This window comes from Microtus ochrogaster, chromosome 2 (genome assembly GCF_000317375.1).
Source record: "Microtus ochrogaster isolate Prairie Vole_2 chromosome 2, MicOch1.0, whole genome shotgun sequence".
NCBI lineage: Eukaryota > Metazoa > Chordata > Mammalia > Rodentia > Cricetidae > Microtus > Microtus ochrogaster.
In genome coordinates this window covers 67656332-67664945 of record NC_022010.1, presented here as the reverse complement: position 1 = coordinate 67664945, position 8614 = coordinate 67656332, and positions in this window count along the sequence as shown.

The window sequence follows — 8614 nt, the reverse complement described above, 5'->3', positions numbered from 1 at the left end:
TTTCAGTCTTAAATGCCACACTCTGTAGATTTCTGCAGTGTTGGAAGATGACTTGTCTATCTAAAATATATCTTTGTTTGACCTTGAAAACATACATGACTACAAGTTCGATTATAATAGTTGATTAAATACTAACCTCCTTTTCCTTATTATCCTAAACAGTTGGTAAGAATTATCAAGGACTAGATATTTGCATTACATTGTTAAAAGAATTATATAGGTGCAATATCTTGGAAAAATAGTAGAAATGTATGTAGAGTTTTTTTTTACCAAAATTAATCTTAATATACACAATTTGTATACACTATATAAAAGTCCAATCCAACGTAAAATTTAAAAGTAGTAGTTGCTTTTTAAAAAGCAGATTCAATAATATACCCTTTTATCCAATCATATGTATATCTCTTTTTTCTTTTTAAAATAAGAACCTTTAATCCAATTTCCTTGTTAAGCTTTTTTCTTCAACATTACCAACATTAACTTGCAACAACTCCTCCTAAACAATGACAAATATCCATAATCCATTAAATAGTTAAAAATCACCCACCTGCCTTTTGGGAATGTGGACTTAAACTTACTTCCAGTTCTCTGGGGGTGATGGTACCTTTAGGGGATCCTGAAAAAATTGGGTTAATTGTCAAGTCCTGGGGGAGATAGGATTATCATTTTTTTCTTCAGTCTACACAAAATATGAAACTACAGGAGTTGTCTCAAGTCCTGACTAGAGAAGGCTGTTAGGCTAGATCAACTAGCCACCTCAAAATTATTCTGAGCCATTTGTAGTCCAAAGCCAATCCTTAGGTGTTATTTTTCAGGTTAGTGGTCTTATCATAGTCCTGGAGTCATCATTCTGGGGCCCCATCCTCCTTATGGAGACTTCAAAGGTCATTGTTAGGTGTGCTCATGTTTCACTGTAGAAAACTGATAAATACTCAAATCCAAAACTGTGTTCAGAAAAGTAGATGAAACCTTCTTCTAGAATTAGTTAGTACTAATTCTAATGACCATTAATATCATGAAAAAGGGTTTATACCTTATAAATCCTTTTTCTATTTTAAATAATTTCTTAGTACAATCTTTTCTCATTTTGCATAGCTATCCCTGTTCCCACTCCCTCTCCTCTTCCTGCTCTACACTTACCCCCACCTTACCTCTTACTCCATTCCTCAGAAAGGGTAAGTCTTCCCATTGGAAGTCAACAAAGTCTGAAGCTTCACTTCAAAGCAAGAGCAAGGCCCTTTCTGCTCTGTCTAGGCTGTACAAGGTATCCATCTGAAGAGAAAATGATGGAGGAAGGTCATTGGTTGATTAAGTAAAGAAGCTGCTTGCCCTGATAGGTTAGAACGTAGGTGGGAGGAGTGAACAGAACAGAACTCTGGGAGGAAGAGAAAGTGAGCTCAGAGACTCGACAGCTCTCCTCTCAGGGGCAGAGGCCTCAGAGAGATAAGATGCTCCACTCTTGCGGGCAGAGGCAAGAGCTCTGCTCTCTGAGGCACACGCGATGAGGCTCTGACCCAGGATGGACAAAGGCTAGAATCTTCCCAGTAAGCACACCTTGGGGTGCTACACACAGATGATTAGAAATGGGCTAAATTAATATGTGAGAATTAGCCTAGAAGAGAATGGGCCAAGCAGTATTTAAAAGAATACAGTGTCCATGTAATTATTTCAGGTAAAGCTAGCCTTGCGGGCAGCGGGGTGCTGGGGACGCAGCCCCGCTGCTCCTATTACTACAAGAAAATGCTTCTAGACACCAGTTCGAGCACTAGAGATAAATCCTTGTCCCATTGCCTCACAGACCATCTAAGCCTCACAACTGTTCCTTACATTCAAGTTTGGTCCTATACAGGTTCCTCTGATATCACTTTAGAATCAGCAAACTCTGATTAGCTCAGACCATCATGGATATTACTTTTTGCTCATATTTTCAGTCCTCCCTCTCTTTGACTAGTCTCTGGTAGCTCAGCCTAGTGCTTCACTGTAGATTTCAGTATCTGCTTCCATCAGTTGCTGGATGAAGGTTCTATGATGACAATTAAGACAGTCAACAATTTGATCACAGGAGAAGGTCAGTTTAGGCATCCTCTTTATTGTTGCTTAGAGTTTTAGCTGGGGTCATCCTTGTGGATTCCTGGGAATTTACCTAATGCCAAGCTTCTTGCTCACCCTTCAATGGTTCAAACTGTCTCTCCCTCAGTGCTCTTTCCCCTTCTTGAGCATTCCCTTCCCTCATGTTCTCCTCCTCTCTCACCTTCTCCAGTCCCTTTCCCCTTTCATCATCCCTTCCCTTGCCCCTCCTACTTCTTTCCAAAAGTCTTGTCTGTTTCCACTTCTCAGGGTGATCCATGTATGTCTGTCTGCCTTAGTATTCTCCTTGTTACCTAGCTTCTCTGGGATGATGGACTTTAAACAGGTTATCCTTTGCTTTATGTATAATATCCGTTTATGAGTGAGTAAATACTATGTTTGTCTAGTCTGGGTTACCTCATTCAGAATGGATTAGTCTAATCCCATACATTTGCATGAAAATTTCAAGATGTCATTTTTTTAAATACTGATTAGCATTCCTTTGTGTACCGAGAAGCTTCTGTAAGGCAAAGAACACAGTCACTAAGAAGAAAAGAGCAACCTACTAAATGGAAAAAGATCTTAACTAGCCCCAGAATGGACAGGAGACTGATCTCCAAAATATATAAAGAACTCAAGAAATTAGATAAAATTTACCAAATAATCCAATCAAAAATGGGATTCAGATCTAAACAGAAAATATTCAACAGAAAAACTGCAAATGACCAAAAGACACATGGAATTGCTCAACATCCTTAGATATCAATGAAATGCAAATCAAAATGTCTCTGAGATACCATCTTATACCAGTCAGAAAGGCTAAGATCAAAAACACCAATGATAGTTTATGCTGGCGATGATGTAGAGTAATGGAAACAATCCTCTATTGCTAGTGGGAATGCAAACTTGTACAGTCACTTTGGAAATCAGTGGGGTAGTTTTTCATAAAATTGGGAATCAATCTATCTCAGGACCCAGTTATAACACTCTTGGGCATATATCTAAAGAATGTGCAATTGGACCACAAGGATATTTGCTCAACTATGTTCACAAGAAGCTTATTTGTAATAGTCAGAATCTGGAAATAGCCTAGATGTCTCACAACTGAAGAATGGATAAATCTTATAAATCTTATACCATAGGAAAAGCTGTCAAATGTTCAACATAAAACTGAAGGATCATGTGATTAATTGTAATAAAATAGTCCATAAATTTCTGTTTTTCTTCTGTACTATATTAGGTGGTTTTTCTGACATGAGACAGAGATTTTGAATTTTACTTTGATAAGCATGTTTAGGCTTAGAGAAAGAGAGCTACACTCCAAGTCCAAAGTCGACTTTAATCTTTAATTTGTCTTGGACTACAAAAAGATCGTGTGTAATATATGTCTGTAGAGAATAGCAGAAACAAACATTTAGGAAAGTTTATAAAATTTTACACTGTTGGAAATGTGATATAATAATAGAAAAATTTACTCTTTTTCTTGAGACATGTTTTCTAGATGAGTTGTTCTTTTTCTTTAGATTTCTCATTTGTCTAAGAATCTCCAGATTCCTCAACTGGATACCTGTATTCTCCTGAAAAGATAGGAATAAAACCCTTCCCCAACACAAATTTTTGGAGCTTCTCTCTTGGCAAATTATATCTGACCAAATAAAAAGCATTTGTTAGCTTAAAGGTTAGTTCAGATTAAAAGGCCATACTATTTGATGAACTATAATCTCTTTTGTTTAAGAGGTGTCTCTTGTTCAAATCGAATTTTTATCACTTTTGATGTTATCTATAGCTTTCCTTCTCCTGTGGAAACAAAAGTAAAACACCTTCTCCAGTGTAACACATATCTTGGCTTCTATTCTGAAGTCAGTACATCTTCAAAGTATAACGGCTGATTTAATTCCATAGTTTTTTTCTACTACCCAGTGTCTCTCCAGAGCTGTTATTCCTTTTCCATTAACATTTAGGAAATTCAAAGTTAATAAAGTATTATGCAATCTATTTTAGTTTTCCAAATTCTACAAAACAGAACACATCCATCTACCAGACTGTATTCCTTTGAGTAACCTTTGGGTTACTTCCTGCAGGTAGTGGTGTTTGGGTGCATAAATAACAAGTAGGACATTTCTTTATAATTTCCTTGGCTTGTTGCCATGTAATGGAAAAGTTCTTCTTAAAATCTTGGCTATTAACATGATTTTTAATGAAATTCTGAGGTCTTCTTCACATTATCCAAGCAAAAATTGATCAATTTATGCATTACCTTGTGCTAGACGATCTGGCACCCGCGTATGGGATCGGATGTATGTTATGTGTATGGAATGATGACTATTCCTGATTTTATCTTATACCCAAATAAGTAATAAAATCAATTCTGTATCATTGGCATAAATTCAGTGATTTCAATATGCAAAATAACCTTTTCTGCATATTGTAAATCATTAACTTTGTTGAGAGGTTCTTTAAAATCCTTTAGTACCATAAGATTAACATATAATTCTGACTTTTGGACAAAATCATAAGGGTTTTCTTGCACTCTACTTAAATTTTCTGATTTGTAACCTGCCTTTCCTGATTTATATGCATTGGTATAGAATGTAAGGGCTCAAGTTATTGGTGTGTCTCATACAATGTGAGGAAGAATCCAATTCATTCTCTTCAGAAATTGAATTCTCTCACTTTGTGAGTAGTTGTTGCTAATTTTTCCCCCACCCCAAAATATAAAATTTTTACCAGCTTTTTGCCAGACTTCACTTTCTATCCATAATTTGACAATTTCATCATTATTAAAAGGTATTATAATTTCTGCTGGATCTATTCTTTCTAATTGATGTAGTCTCAATTTTCCTTTTCTAATTAACTCAGTGATATTTTACATATATGTTTTTAACTTTTAGCTTTGGTTATGTGTTATTACAAATATCCATTCTAAGATCATATCTTTCTCCTGCATTAAAAATTCGGTAGGGGAATATTTATAGAATAATATTAACAGAATGCAGTTAAGATTCACATCCACACAATCCACATGTCTTCTGTAATTTTTTTTTCAAAGTCAATTTTCTCCCAGCATCAGCTGATAATTCTCTGTGACTATTTAAATTCTTGTCACTATCTAAAGTTTTGGTTAAATGAACCAATTATTGAGGTTTTTACCCCAATAATGGGCCATAGCTGGAAAATGTTGCTGGGCAATATTTGGAAGTCACCTAGAGTCTGCAATAGATCTCTCCTAATTTGCATGTTTTGGGGTCTAATTTTCTGTAACCCTTCTTATAATATAAGTACTTAATAGAATCTCTTCTTTTATTTTTTCAGGAGCAATTTGTAATTCCCCAAAATGCAAACTTTTCTTTACTTCTAGGAACATTCTTTCTAAAGTATCTACATTTGAATCTAATAGCAGAATATTGCCTATGTAATGGTAAACTATAGATTGAGAAAATTGCTTACATATCATTTCCAATGGCTGACTTACAAAATAGCAACACAGGGTGGGGCTATTTAACATTCCCTGATATCCTCTAGTGGGCTGAGAATTAATATAAGAAGGCGCTGAGACAACATTTTTTTCTCTGTCTTTTTCTTATAAAGGAATAGTAAAGAAACAATCTTTTAAATTGATAACTATAAAAGGCCATTTTTTAGATAATAGAGCAGGCAAAGGAGAGCCCATTGGATGAGTCACCTTTTTTAACAGCTATTAGATCTGTTACCATTCTTCATATTCCAAATTTCTTTTTAACAACAATTATGGGGAGAATTCAAAGAGCTGCTTGATTTTTCAGTATGCTGAAATTCTAGATGTTATTTTACCAGTTGTTCTAAAGTCTGCAGTTCTTCTATTGTTTAAGGCCATTGCTGAATCCATACAGGTTTGTCTGTCAACAATTTCAAAGGTAGGTTGCAGTATGCTTGTACATCCTGAATGATCAGTGACTGTTCTTTATAAAACCTTATAATTATTTTTCCTGAAACATACTTTAATCTATTGTTTCTTTCTAACATGAGGAAATGATAATCTGAGAATTCCACTGCTGTAACAAGTCATATCCTCAGAAATTTATTGCTATGTTAGCAACATATGGTTTCACTATTCCTATCTGTCTTTCTTGCCCTATACATTAGACCCATCTCATGCTCTGCTTTACATGGGATAGTTCCAATCCCTAGAAACTGAACATGTTTTTCCTGAAGACACCAATTTGGATGTCAAGATTCCGATGAAATTATTTTTACATTTGCCTCTGTGTCTACCACACCTTCAATGGCTTCATTTATTGTTGGAGAAGAGAGCTGCTTGTTGGTTCCCTCTGCCCAGAACTGAAATAATCACACAAAACTCTATTAATTAAATTACTGTTTGTCCCATTAGCTCTATATTCTTGTTGGCTAACTCTTACATATTAATTTAACCCATTTCTATTCATCTGTATATCACCATGATGTCATGGCCTAACAGTAAAGTTTCAGCATGTCTATCTGCAGCAGCAGCTCCATGGCATCTCTCTGACTCTGCATTCTTTCTCCCAGCATTCAGTTTAGTTTTCCCCACCTTCCTAAATTCTGCTCTATCAACAGGCCAAGCCAATTTTCTTTGTTCATTAATGGCAATCACAGCATACAGAGGGAAATACCACATCAATTTATCTGTGTTTTTAATTTTGGTCTTTGTTTACAGATGCTTGCCAAAAATACTTGTTTTATGGTTTCTTCAGAATTTTTTTGTTCTCTCTTTTATAGTTGTTCTAATATGAAGAACAGTGTTGTTCCTTTAAAAAGGCATGACATTTTTAATTACTCTGGGAAGGAGTTTCCTCTAAGATGGAAGGAAATGACTCAACTGAATTTAGCATAGGGACTCAATTTGGTATAGGGGCCTGCCTGCAAGAGGCACCTCAGGGAGTTTCCTGAGGGTAAGGAATTACCATGAATATTCCTTGTTGACCTAGAATCATTAGTCCAATGCCTGCCTTTGCCACATCTTCTGCCTAATCTGGGAGGAAGTGGTGTTTTAAATGAAATATTCTGCTGGGCGGTGGTGGCGCACGCCTTTAATCCCAGCACTTGGGAGGCAGAGGCAGGCGGATCTCTGTGAGTTGAAGACCAGCCTGGTCTACAGAGATAGTTCCAGGACAGGCTCCAAAGCCACAGAGAAACCCTGTCTCGAAAATCCAAAAAAAAATAATAATAATAAAATAAATGAAATATTCTTAGAAAAATAATTGTTTCTAGAAATGCCCTATCTACAATCCCTTTTAAAGTGATCTTCTTTGCCACATTACAACATTTGACATTACAGTTTTTCCTCCAACCTCTGGAAATCACCTCTTCTATCTATGTATCATCATGTTCATGAAATTCTAGATTAATTGTATCTCAGATCCATTCCTCAAAGGTGCTGACCTTGCTTTGAACAGCCTAATTATCTTTTTACATAGAGAAATGGCATCTTAAAAAGCAGAGATTCAATTATTATTTGTCTAGTTTCTGAATTTGATTTCTTTCATTTTACTTCTGTAGTCAATCTTTTATAAGACTATTGCTTCCTTTAATCTCTTTAAATCTAACAATGGCACAGGAGTCCATTTAGCTGTGACTAAGTTTCTGCCATTTGGCAATTTCTATCATATTACTGACTATATTAATGTTGGTTGTCTGAAAATCTTAGGCTGTTCTTCTATATTCTTATAATGCAATGCTGAAATTGGCTCTCCATTAAATACTGCCTTTGTTTGAAACTTCCTGTAATCTGTTTTATTAGATTTTTCTAAGGCTTGTACCATAGTGTCACAAGGAGCTGCTTGTTCATCCCAGCTGCCTGGCTAGCTTAGCCCCTAAATAACCACACTGAAACTGGATGAATTAAAACACTGCTTGGCACATTAGCTCTAACTTCTTATTGGCTAACTCTTACATCTTATAATTAACCCATTTCTACTAATCTGTATATCACCATGAGGTTGTGGCCTACCAACAAAGTTCTGGCATGTCTATCTCTGATGGAGGGTCCATAGTGTCTTTTTCTGACTCTGCCTTCTTCCTCCAAGAATTTTGATTCATTTTCACTTCCTAGCTCTGTTCCCCTACAGCTCTGTTATAACCCAAAGCAGTTCCTTTATTAACCAATGAAAGCAACACACAGACAGAAGGACCTCTCACACCATTTTCCCTTTTCTGCTTAAATAAAAGGAAGTTTTAAACTTCAACATAGTAAAATTACATATAAGAAAACAGGTATCAAACAAAAATTATAGTTACAATATTTATATATTCTTTATCTATTATCATAACTAAGGAAAACTATGACTATAAGTATAAATTCTTCAACTCCATCAAAGATGCCAGAAGGGTATGATATTATCTAAGTAAACAGAAAGTACATTGTAAGCAACTTCCAAAACTCTAGAATTAACAGAGACATCTCGCTACCTGGACAGTCACCCAAAGTTTTTCTGTACCATTGCAGCATCTACCTTCAGCCTACAGGCCCATAGTATCCAGCAGACTTTTCCATGAAGCAGGAAATTTCAAAAACAAGTCTGCCTATATT